The 14054-nt window shown below is 34.5% G+C and overlaps 1 pseudogene; it reads left to right on the top strand.

The window, feature by feature from the left end:
- The first annotated feature begins 348 nt into the window (after nucleotides 1-348).
- LOC107846280 lies at nucleotides 349-7495 on the top strand (annotated as a pseudogene).
- The last annotated feature ends 6559 nt before the right edge of the window (nucleotides 7496-14054 follow it).

The raw sequence follows: 14054 nt of genomic DNA, 5'->3' as shown, positions 1-14054 counted from the left end.
CATAGCCGTGACCAAAGAGGATCGATCTATGCGTGGGGCCATGACTCGAAGTGGTGGCCTGTACACCAGGAGTGGTGGCCTGGACCTAAAAAGGGTGCAAGACGTGACCAACTGAGCTCATCCATGACCAATGAGGATCGATCCACTTGTGGGGAGACATTCATTGGGCCGTGACTCATAGTGGTGGCCTGTGTGCTAGTAGTGGCGGCCTGGACCTAAGAGGGGTGCCAGCCGTGACCATATGGGCATAGCTGTGACCAACAAGGATCAATCCACGCGTGGAGCCACAACTCGGAGTGGTTTCCTGGACCTAAGAGGGGTGTCAGTCATGACCAACTGGGCTCGGCCATGACCAACGAGTTCGTTGGTTCTCAATCGGAGGCAATTGTTATGAACCAATTGTCCCACATTGGAAAAATAGAGAAATTCTAAGGGGATTATAGCCAAATGGGTTCTCCCACCTATTAGACTAGTCTTTTGGGTTGGGCTCTCCCATTTGGTTTATAACATTAATGGTGTCAAGTTTAGTGATGTCGTCCCTATTTGCTCTGGTGTTGAATTTTACTTCATTCTCTCCTTTTCTATCGGCTACACTATATCTTCTCCGGCTCCAACAAATAGTCAATTTAATATCTTTTGGCACACAAATAACCTCACGCCTTCTTCTGTTTCTGTGATTAAAGACCAACATTTTAATGTTAAAGTAGATTGAGCTTAGGAAGGGACAGTGTTGGCTGAAGAAGCGCCTATTTCAACCCTTCTTTAGTTGATTCTTGGGTTTCAAATGTTGTCTCTTCTCTTACAGATATCATTAAGCAACACAATTTGGATGGAATTGATATCGACTATGAACATTTCCAAGCTGACCCTAACACTTTTGTTGAGTGCATAGGTAAGTTAATTACAACCCTGAAAAGCAACGGAGTTATATCATTTTCTTCCATAACTCTGTTTGATGATGATGAAGTTCAAAGTCACTACAAGGCGCTATGAAAAAGCTCGGTCACATTATTGTTGGGTTAAATTGGTGTGAATGGAAAAATAAAAAGTTGCTTAGAAGGAACACAACTCTTCAAATAAAAGACACACTGTTTCGAGAAAAGGTATGACTGTTTGGATGGTTGTGGCTGTTTGAAAAAAGACACACTCTTTCAAATGGACAGACATGACTGTTCATAAAGGATACACCTTTCCAGTGAACCATTGCCACCTTTCGGAAGGGGCACTTAATGGCTATATAAATTTGCATTTTTCCACAGGTTTAGAACAAATTTTTCTGCACTTGAAAACATTTTTTATCTTCTAAAATACTCCGTGTGATCATCTAATTATTGAGTTAGTTCGAAGAGAATCCGATCGTTTGATGTACCACTACAGTCAGATTATTAAGCCATTTTATCCTGGGAGAAAAATTCCGCAACCTTGGGTGCTTGAGGGGAATTATTTCTGTTAGGACAATTCGTGAATTTAGAGGACTTGACTTTTTATACTTCATCTAATTTTCTTTGAAATACAGAAAACACACTTCTTTGAAAGGTCATTTTTTATCTTGTGCTGAAAGTGCTGGAAACTTCATAAGGGTTCTTGATTTATTCTTGAACTTATGTTGAAGTTGTTTTGCCAAAATACAGATTTTTGTGTACCCGAAGACAACAATCTTAAGGAAATAAATTGCAAAAAACAATATTTTTGTTTGCTTGTTTGGTGAAATTTTCTTTTCACTAAAGCTTTTTTTCTATAATCTGTATTATTTGATTTCTGGAGATTAAAGTTTTAAGGTTTCTACTCCATTTTAACTTAACAAGTGATTTGAAGAAATAAAATCTTCATTACAAGTTAGAGGTCATTCGGTTGAAGATTGGAAGTTATAAAAACTTCATCGTTAAACTAGAAACAATGGGTGTTTAAAATTGCTGCAACTTTATAAGTAGTATTTTGATATACTAAAATTTACTGTCTTGTTATGACAGGAAGATAACTACTAACAGTCAAGTGAATGATACTGCAACGACCGTGGCAACAACTAATGTTTTCACAACGAGTCGTATGAGTGCTCCGAAGGTAATAGCACCAGCGGAGAAACCCAAAAAATTCACGGGTGTTGATTTCAAAAGGTGGCAACAGAAGATGTTCTTCTAACTTACAACTTTATGTCTTCAAATATTCACATCTGGAGAAGCTCCAGAGGTTTTTGAGGGAACTTCGGACTAGGAGACGGCAGGAATTACATTCTAAATGGCCTCCAAGATGAACTATACAATGTGTATAGTGGAATGAAGACGGCAAAAGAGTTGTAGGGGGCGCTAGAAATAAAATAAAAGACTGAGGATGCTGGAATCAAAAAGTTCTTCATTGCAAGATTCCTTGAGTTGAAAATGATTGACTGCAAGTCTATTGTATCTCAAGTCCATGAACTGCAAGTTATCATCCATGATCTCCTCGCGAAAGGTATGAGTTTGATGAATACCTTTGTTGAACATATTAAAAATATTTTTAATGTTCACATGAACTTAATTGTAAGTATGGTTGTGAATGAGGCGTTTCAAGTTGCGATAATAATAGATAAGTTACCACCTATGTGGAAGGACTTCAAGAACTACTTAAAATATAAGTGAAAGGAGATGACAGCCAAAGATTTTATGGTAAGACTGCGCATTGAAGAAGACAAAAAAAGCCGCGAAAAGAAGGTCAAAAGGGAATTCTGCAATAAGTGGAGAAATTATTGTAGAAGATGACCACAACAACTCCAAAAAGCAAAAGAAAACTGGATATGAAAACAATCAACCTAAGAAGAAATTTAAGGGAAAATGCTTTAACTATGGAAAGATTGGCCACAAGTCAATGGATTGTCGTGCCTCAAAGAAAGAAAAAAAGAAGGACCAAGCAAATATGGCTGAATCCAAGAAAGTAACGAATGATCTGTGTGCCATGCTGCCTGAATGCAACTTGGTGAAAAATCCTCGAGAATGGTGGATGGATTTCGGTGCCACCCGCCACGTTTGTGCTAATAAGTAGTTATTTGCTGCTTTTTCTCCTACTCAAGGGAAGGAAAGATATATATGGACAACTCCTTAACTACAATAGTCGAAGAAATAGGAAAAGTCTGCTTGAAAATGACCTCAAGCAAAGTATTGACTTTAAACAATGTCTTGTATATACCGAAGTTACGGAAGAGCTTGATTTATGTATTACTTCGTGACAAAAATGGATTCAAATATGTATTTATTTCCAAAAAAATTATATTAGTATAGGAGAAGTGTGCGTAGGAAAAGGCTACCTCACAGAGGGCCTATTCAAAATGAATGTAATGAATGTTGAAATCAATAAAAGTTCAGTTTCTTCTTCCTTGCTTGAGTCTTATGATTTGTGGCATGAATGATTAGGACATGTCAACTACAAAATATTGCAAAAACTGATTAACTTAGAATTTTTGCCAAACTTTGAGTGCAATAAATTAAAATGTCAAACGTGTGTGGAATCAAAGTATGCTAAGCATCCGTATAAGTCCGTTGAAAGGAATTCCAATCTCTTAGACTTAATCAATACTGACATTTGTAATATGAAGTCAACACCATCTCGTGGTGGAAAAAAGTATTTTATAACTTTTATTGATGATTGCACTAGATACTATTATGTCTATTTGCTAAATAGTAAGGATGAAGCAATAGATGCATTTAGGCAATATAAAATAGAAGTTGAAAATCAGTTAGAGAGAAAAATTAAAATGATAAGAAGTGATAGGGGCAGAGAATATGAATCTCTCTTTGTGTAAATATGTGTAGAAAATGAAATTGTCTATCAAACTATGGTCCCGTATTCACCTCAATCAAATGAAATTGCGGGAAGAAAAAATCGAACGTTGAAAGAAATGATGAATGTCTTAATAATAAGTTCAGGTTTACTGCAAAACTTGTGGGGAAAAGTTATCCTTACAGCTAACTGAATACTCAATAGGGTGCGCCATAGTAAGACACAATCAATTTCATATGAAAAATAGAAAGGAAGGAAGCCCAACTTAAAATATTTCAAAGTGTGGGGGTGTCTAGCGAAGGTCCAAGTTCCTATGCCTAAAAGATTAAGGATAGGGCCTAAGATGATGGACTGTTGTTCATAGGATATGCTAAAAGTAGTAAACCATGTTAGTTTTTGGTTCATAAATCTGAACATTCGAATATCAATGAAAATACGATAATTGAATCAGATAATGTTGAATTCTTTGAACATATTTATCCGTATAAAACTAGACATGAACAGTCTAGTGGAGGGTCTAAATGACTTCGAGATGAACCAAGTGAGGATGTATATAATGATGAGACTCCAAGATGTAGTACAAGTTAAAGAACGTCAACTTCATTTGGATCGAATTTTGTAATATTTCTCTTAGAAAATGAGCTTCGAACGTTTAAAGAAGCGATGTCACCGTCAGACTCATCCTTTTGGAAAGAGGCAGTCAATAGTGAGATTGATTCAATCCTAAGCAACTATACGTAGGAATTGGTTTATCATCCTTCAGGAAATAAACCTTTAGGTTCTAAATAAATCTTCAAAAGAAAAATGAAAGTGGATGGTACTATTGACAAATACAAGGCAAGACTTGTAGTAAAAGGCTTCAAATAGAAAGAAGGCCTTGATGACTTTGATACATACTCGCCTATAACAAGGATAACATTAATGCAGATGCGAATTACCTTGGAGGTATATGATCTTGAAATTCATTAAATGGATGTGAAAACAACATTCCTAAATGGAGAATTGGAGGAAGAAATTTACATGGAACAGCCTGAGGGTTTTGTGGTTCTAGCAAAAGAAAATAAGGTGTGTAAACTTGTTAAGTCACTTTATAGACTAAAACAAGCACCTAAACAGTGGCATGCAAAGTTTGACCAAACCATATTGGAAAATAGCTTCGAGATAAATGAATATGATAAATGTGTTTACATTAAAGACACTCCAAATCACCAAGTAATTGTTTGTTTGTATGTAGATGACATGTTGATCATTAGTAGAGACATTTCTGACATAAATGCTACAAAACGAATGCTCAAGACCAAGTTTGATATGAAGACCTTAGAGTTGCAGATATGATCTTAAGAATAAGAATTCATAGAACTCCACAAGGGTTGACATTGTCATAGTCTCATTACATCAAAAAGGTACTTGACAAATTCAAGTATTTGAAATTTAATATTTCCAAGACTCCACGTGAGCTTCACACTTCAAAAGAATGAAGGCGAAAATGACTCACAATTGGAGTACGCAAGAGTGTTGGGATGTTAAATATATATCATGAATTATACACGACCAAACATAACATGTGCTATTAGTAAATTGAGTCGGTACACGAACAATCCCAATAAAACTCATTGAATGTTAATGAAAAGAGTTTTAGGGTATCTTAAATACACTTAAGACTATGCTTTGCATTATAATAAATATCCCGCGGTACTTAAAGGATATAGAGATGCAAATTGGATCACTAGATAGAACGAAGTAAAATCCACGAGTGGATATGTATTTACTGTCGGTGGAGCGGTCTCTTGAAAATCATCCAAACAGACATGTATTGCTCGCTCCACAATGAAATTTGAATTTATCGCATTGGATAAAACCGGTGAAGAAGCAGAATGGCTCCGCAATTTTTTGAAAGATATTCCTTATTGATCCAAATCATTGGCACCGGTGTGCATGCATACACTGTGATAGTCAAGCAGCAATAGGTAGAGCAGGAAGCATGATGTACAACAGTAAATCTCGTCACATAATACAGATACATAATATCATTAAAGAATGTCTCTCTAGTGGAATTATCACTGTTGACTATGTAAAGTCAGGATAATGTGTCGGATCTACTTACAAAAGGTCTATCTAGAGGAGTTAAAAGGACATCCAAGGGAATGGGTTTACGGCCTAGGACAAGTCATCATGGGGTAACTCTACCTAGCAGTCTGGAGATCCCAAGAGCTAGGTTCAAGGACATCAAACAAAGTTGTGTCTAACAAGTTCAACATTGTCAAATACCCAACCTATTCTCATGATATAGACAATGTTTAGTAAACAAGGATAAGACTTATAGAGTGAAGTCTTTTAATGATTATCTAAATTTGGCAGATTTGACCAAATAGTTTAATATATATGATTAAACATTTAAAAATCACCTATGTAAGGGAGAAGTGTTAGCCGTTTCAAAGAGAATTTTAGTAAAGGCCTATTCTATAAGGTCTCATGAAATCGGGACGTGTTCATGGCTGAAACAAATAAAACCGTGAGAATCATAAATGGTAAAAAACTAGTTGTGTGACATGTATTGTCTACGTGTACGTAAATTAAAGTTCGACGATTCAAAGATATCAAATCTACCGAGTGCATGTTCACTATGAAAAGTTCAAAGGAAAACCCACTTATCCAGATGCAATCAGTCTTTGCTTGATGATCGCATACTTGTTCGTAAAGTTTTATAAAGAGTAGTCATTTCCCATTCATGTGGAGATTGTTGGGTTCAATTGGTGTGAATGGAAAAATAAAAAGTTGCTTGGAAGGGACACAACTCTTTGATAAAAGACACACTATTTCGGGAAAAGATTTGACTATTTGGATGGTTGTGATTGTTCGAAAAAGGCGCACTCTTTTGAATGGACAGACATAACTGTTTAGAAAGGATACACCTTTCTGGTGAACCATTGCCACCTTTCGGAAGGGGCACTTAATGGCTATATAAACCTGTATTTTTCCACAGGTTTATAACAAATTTTTCTGCACTTGAAAACATTTCTTGTCTTCTAAAATACTCTGTGTGATCATCTAACTGTTGAGTGAGTTTGATGAGAATCCGATCGTTTGAGGTACCACTACAGTCGTATTGTTAAGTCTTTTTAACTTGGGAGGAAAATAACACAACCTTAGGTACTCAAGGGAAATTATTTCCTTAAGAAACTCCGTGAATTAAGAGGACTTGGCTTTTTCTGCTTCATCCAATTTTCTTTAAAATACTGAAAACACACTTCTTTGAAAGGTCATTTTTTTTATCTTGTGTTGAAGGTGTTGGAAATTTCATAAGTGTTCTTGGTTTATTTTTTTAACTTGTGATGAAGTTGTTTTGCCAAAATACAGATTTTTGTGTACCCGAAGACAACAATTATAGACTATGTTAACTTCCAATTTTATACGTATGATGAAGGAACCACTGTCTCAATTCATGGACTATTTTTCTACTCAAAGATCAAATTATGAAGCGGGAAGGATCTTGGCTAGCTTTGCCACAGATGGGAGTGGTGGATTATCTCCCGAAAATGGATTCTTCACAGCCTGCAGTAAGCTTAAAAGTAAAGGAGAGTCAGCTGGAATATTTGTGTGGAGTGCTGATGATTCAAAATCAAATGGTTTCAAATATGAGAAGCAATCACAAGCATTACTGGCTATAGCCCAGTGCTTTCATCTCCTATACAATAAATATTATAGTATATATACAATTCTAAAAGCTATGCACCTCTTTATTTGAACAAAATTCTGAGGATTTGAACCAATATATATACTCAGCACTATCAGTTTATGAATATTCTAGACTTAGGAGTAGTACTAGCCATTCAATTGTAGTGACTCAGCAATTGCCTCCTTACAGGGTAGAACAATTAGCAATGGTATTACCACCGATGGCTCCTTTACTACACTAACACTTTCTATGTCTAGTTAGAACCATGAAATGGATGATAATAAAAAACACACAAAAATGAGCAACATTGATTCTAAGAATAGTGAGTTCAATAACACCACGACTCCAGGTTTCTTTAAGTGACAACCTATCTTTTATTGTATTCCCTGCCAAAAAAAATTTTGAAATTAACAAAAATCAACAAACAGTTGCTAATAATTCTACATTTCTAGTTGAAAAAAAAAATCTCTGAAAAATGATTTTAAAAAATCATAAAGTTATCTGAAATCAATAAGCTATTGCTAAAATTAATTACATTTTTACATGATTTAGAGAAAACCCATCTCAAAAAGTCACTATTTAACTGAAAATTAACAAAAATCATATATAATCAGATTAATTAATTTAGAAAACTAATGTTAGCAAGACAACTTGATGAATAATTGGAAGCCAAAGAGAAATTTTATCAGGTCTTAACACATAAATTTCATGGTAGACATATACTAGCATAAAATTTATGTACCTAAGGCATAATAAGATTTTTCTGATAATGGAAAATGGAGAAAAGGTTGGAGAATTTGGATCTCTGTATGCTCAAGAGGAAATAGTATTGGCCGTTGATTAGGCTATGTATATTAAACGATGATGATGATAAGTGACGAGTATCGATAACATGGCAGCAATTCAGCAATTGAGGTTCCAAAATTTGAATTTCTTTTTTCCTGCTAATGTGGGAAATACAAATATGGGCGGGACTAATTGACCATTCCCGCTATGGATGAATAGCCAGACATTTGTTGTAAATTAATGCTCTTAATTCTTTTTGCCAATTTTTTAAAAATTATTTTTTATTTTTAGAAAGGTCAAATACATCGTGAGGTTCTTTAATTTGATATGAATTTTACTTTGATAACTAAAGTGGATGTTGTTCATTTTAAATACCTAAACCGGCTATCAACAGTGTTGTTTTGACACTTTTTTACACCAGTTCAAGTGTGTGGGTTGCACTTTCTTCCAATATGGATTAAACGTTCAATTGATTTTTGTCACAACATACCAGGTGTATTCCCACCTAGTGAGGTTTGGGAGGGTAGAGTGTACGCAGTCCATACCACTACCTCAGGTGAACTAGAGAGGTTGTTTCCGATAGACCTCCGGGTTAAAACCAATAACAATATAACAAACACAATACATAAATGCATATAAACTTATACAATATGCAAAATAAACTAACAACGCTAGCCACAAGATAATACTAGAGCCACAAGAAAATACTAAAACTATAAATCTGAAATCATAGACAACACTCAACACCCCGAACAAGAAACTGCAGACACAAATAAAGAACACTCCCCTACTGTTATCGATGCACTCTTACCCCCTAGCCGTCTACCCTAATTCGCATCCTCCACACCTTCCTATCCAGGGTCATGTCATTCGTAAGTTGTAACTGCTCCATATTATGCCTAATCACCTCCCTCAAATATTTATTCGGCCTACCTCTACCTCACCTGAAATCCTCCATAGCCAGTGTCTCACACCTCCACACTGGAGCATCCGAACCCCTCCTCATTACGTGCTCGAACCAATGTAACTTCGTTTCTCGCATCTTGTCCTCCACTGAAACCACTCCCACCTTCTCTCGAATAATCTCATTCCTTACCCTATCTTTCCTGGTCTGACCACACATCAATCGCAACATCCTCATCTCCGAAACCTTTAACTTTTGGATGTGGAGTTTTTTAACTGATCAACACTCCTCTCCATACAACATAGCCAGTCGAACCACCAACTTATTTTAATTCACCACATCATTATATACACCCATAATTAATTTTTTTAAAAAAAATCGAAACAAATAACAAGGAATCCAATGAATTAAAGCCACGTAGTTTTTTCTCAAATAATTATAAAAAAGCCTCCCACAACTATGATACTAATTCTACATTTATGCATTTCATGTAATGCAAAGATGAATAAACTTCTACGTTACAAAGGAGATGAATACATTTATTCTAAATGTCCGTTCCAACATAATTATGTAACATGTAAATTAATGGTTCTTTAATACCATTAAGTCTTCTTCTTGCAACAACTCTTTCAAATCCTATATAAAAGATGTCCTTGGAGAAGAGATAATACACCACAACAAAAAAATAAAGAAAATATCTTCCTCCTTTCCTTTGGTTCTTAAATTATTTTGGGCAATTAGTTTGGACAAACTCAAAACTTTCAGCCATGAGTACACATGTTTGAAATAGTTGTAGAACTTTAGGGAGCGACCAACTAGAAGGATTTGCACCGGAGTCGGACCAAAGTTGCTTTCAAGGCAGTGGCTTGCCACGACACAGTATTTGTAACTATTCTCTTACTATTATTAAGTCCAATTTTATGTCAATATTTTAGTATGTTTTTTCAACAATTTGAAAGCAACTTTCTTACATATAATATTGATAAATGACTTTTTCTTTGAATAATTTTTTTCTTAATTTGTCAAAACTTTAGTCATTGAACGAAAATAATTTTAAATGTTGATCACAAAAACTTTTGATTTTCTTAGAACAATTCGAAGTTGATTATGTTTTGTCTAATGATGGTTCTAACATTACTACTGGTTCTAGCACTATTATGGTTGTTGATGAATCTGCTAAAAGAAAGATTGAAAAGGATAGAAAAAATGTTAGAGGACATATATTAAGTCATATGACTAATACTTTGATTTATTTGTTACTTACAAATCTATTAACGAACTATGGGATAGTTTGTAAAACTCAAAATAGGGAGGACAAAATGATGTCGAAATTCATTTACTGAGGGTGATGAAGTGATCATTGTAGTAGTCCTCGAGGCGAATCTGGTAGCTAATAAGATTGACTGGGTGTTGGACACAAGCACTTCAAGGTATTTCTATGTCAATAAAGAATTGTTCCATGACTTTGTCGAGTCCAATGATGATGAGTGCGTCTACATGGGTAACTCTACTACAACTGGAGTTATTGGTAAAGAAAAAATTTCTCTTAAATTAACTCTGGTAAAACATTAGTTTGTACCAATGTTTTGTATGTTTTCTCCCCCCTGTAGAAAATTTCTAAAGCACTTCTCAACAAAGTAGATCTTAAATTTATTTTTGAAATTGATAAAATAATTATTTCTCATGGAGTAAACTTTGTTGGGAAAGAATAACTTGGCGGGGACTTATTTATACAGAACACTGTTCAAGATATTGTCAACAATGCAAGTATTTCTAATTCTGCTTATATTGTTGACTCTATTAATTTTTGGCGTGGTAGATTAGGTCATGTTAATATTGCTTCTACTAAAAGACTTGGAAAAATGAAATCGATTTCTGGAGTAAATATTGATGATAATTTTAAATTTCCTGTGTGTGTAGAAGCAAATCATGCCAAGAAATCTTTTAAATATAATACTAGTAGAAAGATCGAATTGCTTGAACTAGTACATTTAGTCTTACCAATACGCCACAACAAGGAAAACATATTCCTCCTTTTCTCTTGTAGTTAAATCATTTTGGGCAATCGGTTTGGGAAACCTTTAAACTTTCAACCATTAGTGCATGTGTTTGGACGTAACTGCGAAATCTTGGGAAGCAACCGGCTAGAAGAATTTGCACGATAATTGGATCGAAGTTGCTTTCAAGTGGCTTTCCATGACACAGTATTTGTGACTATTCTTTTACTTTTATTAATTTTAGTTTCATATCAATATTGTAGTATTTTTTCAACATCTTCCCTACCCAACCTTTTTTGAGCTTAACCACCATTAATGGAGGTTATTTTTCAAGAATGATAAACATACCTCCTCATTCTCTAAGGATGATAAATCTGGATTAATAGCATTATGAAATTCAGACATATGACTAAAAAAATATGGAGGAGGAGGAGAAGGTCAGTGGTCAATTAGAAAATTAACTAATGGAAGAAAACATAAATACGATTGGGAGTTACTCGTAAGAAAATACAGATACTTTACTGGATGGATGCCTGGAGGTGAATCTTTGCAGATCAAAATATATTTTAATAAATTCTTTAAGAGTTAATCATCATATTGATACAATAGTTTACTCTTCTTATTTGAATTAGGAACTCAATTTAAGAATTTTTTTTCATACACATATTTTTAGAGAAAATATTTTTAGAAGTGATATGAAAAAGATATTAAAATAAATTATTATTTAAGATATAGAGGGTATTTGAAAGTACCATTAAAAGAGTTTGAGCTTAAAAATAGTGGAAGATAATGAGATTAAAAATGGAAAAGAAGAAGATAAAATTAAATAAAAAATGGGCTAAAATAAGGTTGTCACGTGCCAAAAGGCAAGCGTAGAGCACTCACTTTGCCATGTCAAAGAAAGGTGCCAAAATGATACAGTTGGTGGCTAATTTAGGTGTGTAAAATGAAAAACATCCACTTTAGATGTCAAAGTGAAAGTCCGTGTCAAGTTGAGGGTCCTAACAATGTGCTTGGCCTTTAAAAAAAAATTATTAAACAAACTTTTTGTTGCATGGTCATATGTGTCACGATCCAAAAACTAAGGTCCATGATGGCACTTGTCGTAGCGAACCTTGACAAGTAAGACTATTATCCAAACAGATATACAAGGGAAAAATACAATAATAATCCCAAGGAAAGACTTCTATAACAAAGCCGAACCACATACATATAATAAAAATGAATAGAAACATACCAATAATGCCACAACTCCCAAAACTTGGTGTCACGGTGTAAGAACTGCTAATACAATCCATGAGTCAAATACATAAGCAATCAAACAGGAATAACTTTGTCTTCGAATACTACTTAAGAAATAATCTAATATAGAAAGATAGAAGTGAACTCCAGACGCATGAAATCCAACTGCTACCTTGAATAACTTCGATGGCGCCCTAATCAACTAGTGTGAGGTACACTCTAACTAGGATCTGCATTGAAAGGGTACAGTAGCGGTGAGTAGGTCCACTTGTACTCAATAGGTATTATAGGCTGATAAAGCAAAGTAGAAAATAAATCATACAAAAGGACACAGTAAGGATATGTCACCTGCAATAAGAAAATATCCCACAGCGATAGCCCACACCACTTACACTAATAATTCTATAATACTCATATTTATTGTAACAAATGCCAAAAAGGGATACAACTATACATTATACCACATACAAATAGAGCAAAGAAGAACAAACATATACAAAAATATCAAGTACAAGTAAAGAAATCTAGAATAATTGTATAGGTAATAAGTGAACATAGAAATACAATCACTACACAAGCATAATAAGGTAAATACAATGAAAATAATGATGATGATGATGTAATGCACGAGACTATCGCACAACCTTTGTATACACCTATAGAGCTAAAACTTTTCGACATAGGACCCGTGGGGGTTCATAAACCCATGTACAATTCATAATCATATCTCCCCCAGCACATCCCTTGGGGAGGGTTTCTTTTAAGATGTCATATTTTTTGTCAAAAAAAGTCAGTACTTTCAGTATTTCCACAATGGTACCAATGTTTCATGAATGATTATGATATGAGGAAGAAATACTCACAACCAATCAACATGAGTATTTCCATATCCAACCAATATACCAACCAAGTAAACCAAATATCCACTTAATTTTTCAACCATCCATGTAATCCAACATGATTCACATGCCAGTACAGTATGATACATCCCACTATACAATTGATACCATGCCTAGGCTTTCTCAGTAGCAACATATAATCAATTTCACATATAATCATTTTCATATGTACAAGGCCAACAATATCATATAAAACCCCACATGGTGACACATAGCAAATAATGTTCCAAAACCACCAAATACATCAACATATAAGCCTCCACACGGGCAAAACACAATAAACTTATCAATTTTTATGATTAGTTTCCACACCTTTAACATGACTCTATATCAACATTAACCACCCATCCCAATATGAAAGAAGTTAAGCTATAACCTACCTCAAATGCTGAAAACAGATTCACAAACCTTCGATCCAAAGCCTTAATCCCCACGAACGGACCAAAAATCAACTAAAACATAAAATATAGAATCTATGCATCAAAACAAGATTTTAGGAGTCTACATCTCAAAACCCAAGCGAAAATGAGTTAAAACGAGGTCCAAATCGAAGAAAAATTAATTTCAAGCTTTACCGGGTAAAATCCTGGAAATCAATTTTAAAAATCAAGAATTGAAGTTATTTTTGAAGATGAAATTGATATAAAGGTAATAATAATAAGATTAAAAACTTATCCAAGAGAAAATGGGTTGAAATCGGGGTTTAAATCAAAGAAATACAATTTTGGACCTTCCAAGCTAAAATCCCCAATTTTCACTTTAACATTGTTAAAACAAGAAATGGATGATAAAATTAGAGT

Source organism: Capsicum annuum, chromosome 11 (genome assembly GCF_002878395.1).
Source record: "Capsicum annuum cultivar UCD-10X-F1 chromosome 11, UCD10Xv1.1, whole genome shotgun sequence".
Lineage (NCBI taxonomy): Eukaryota > Viridiplantae > Streptophyta > Magnoliopsida > Solanales > Solanaceae > Capsicum > Capsicum annuum.
The sequence above is the reverse complement of the archived record's forward strand: the minus strand, read 5'-3'. Positions and strand labels throughout refer to the sequence as shown.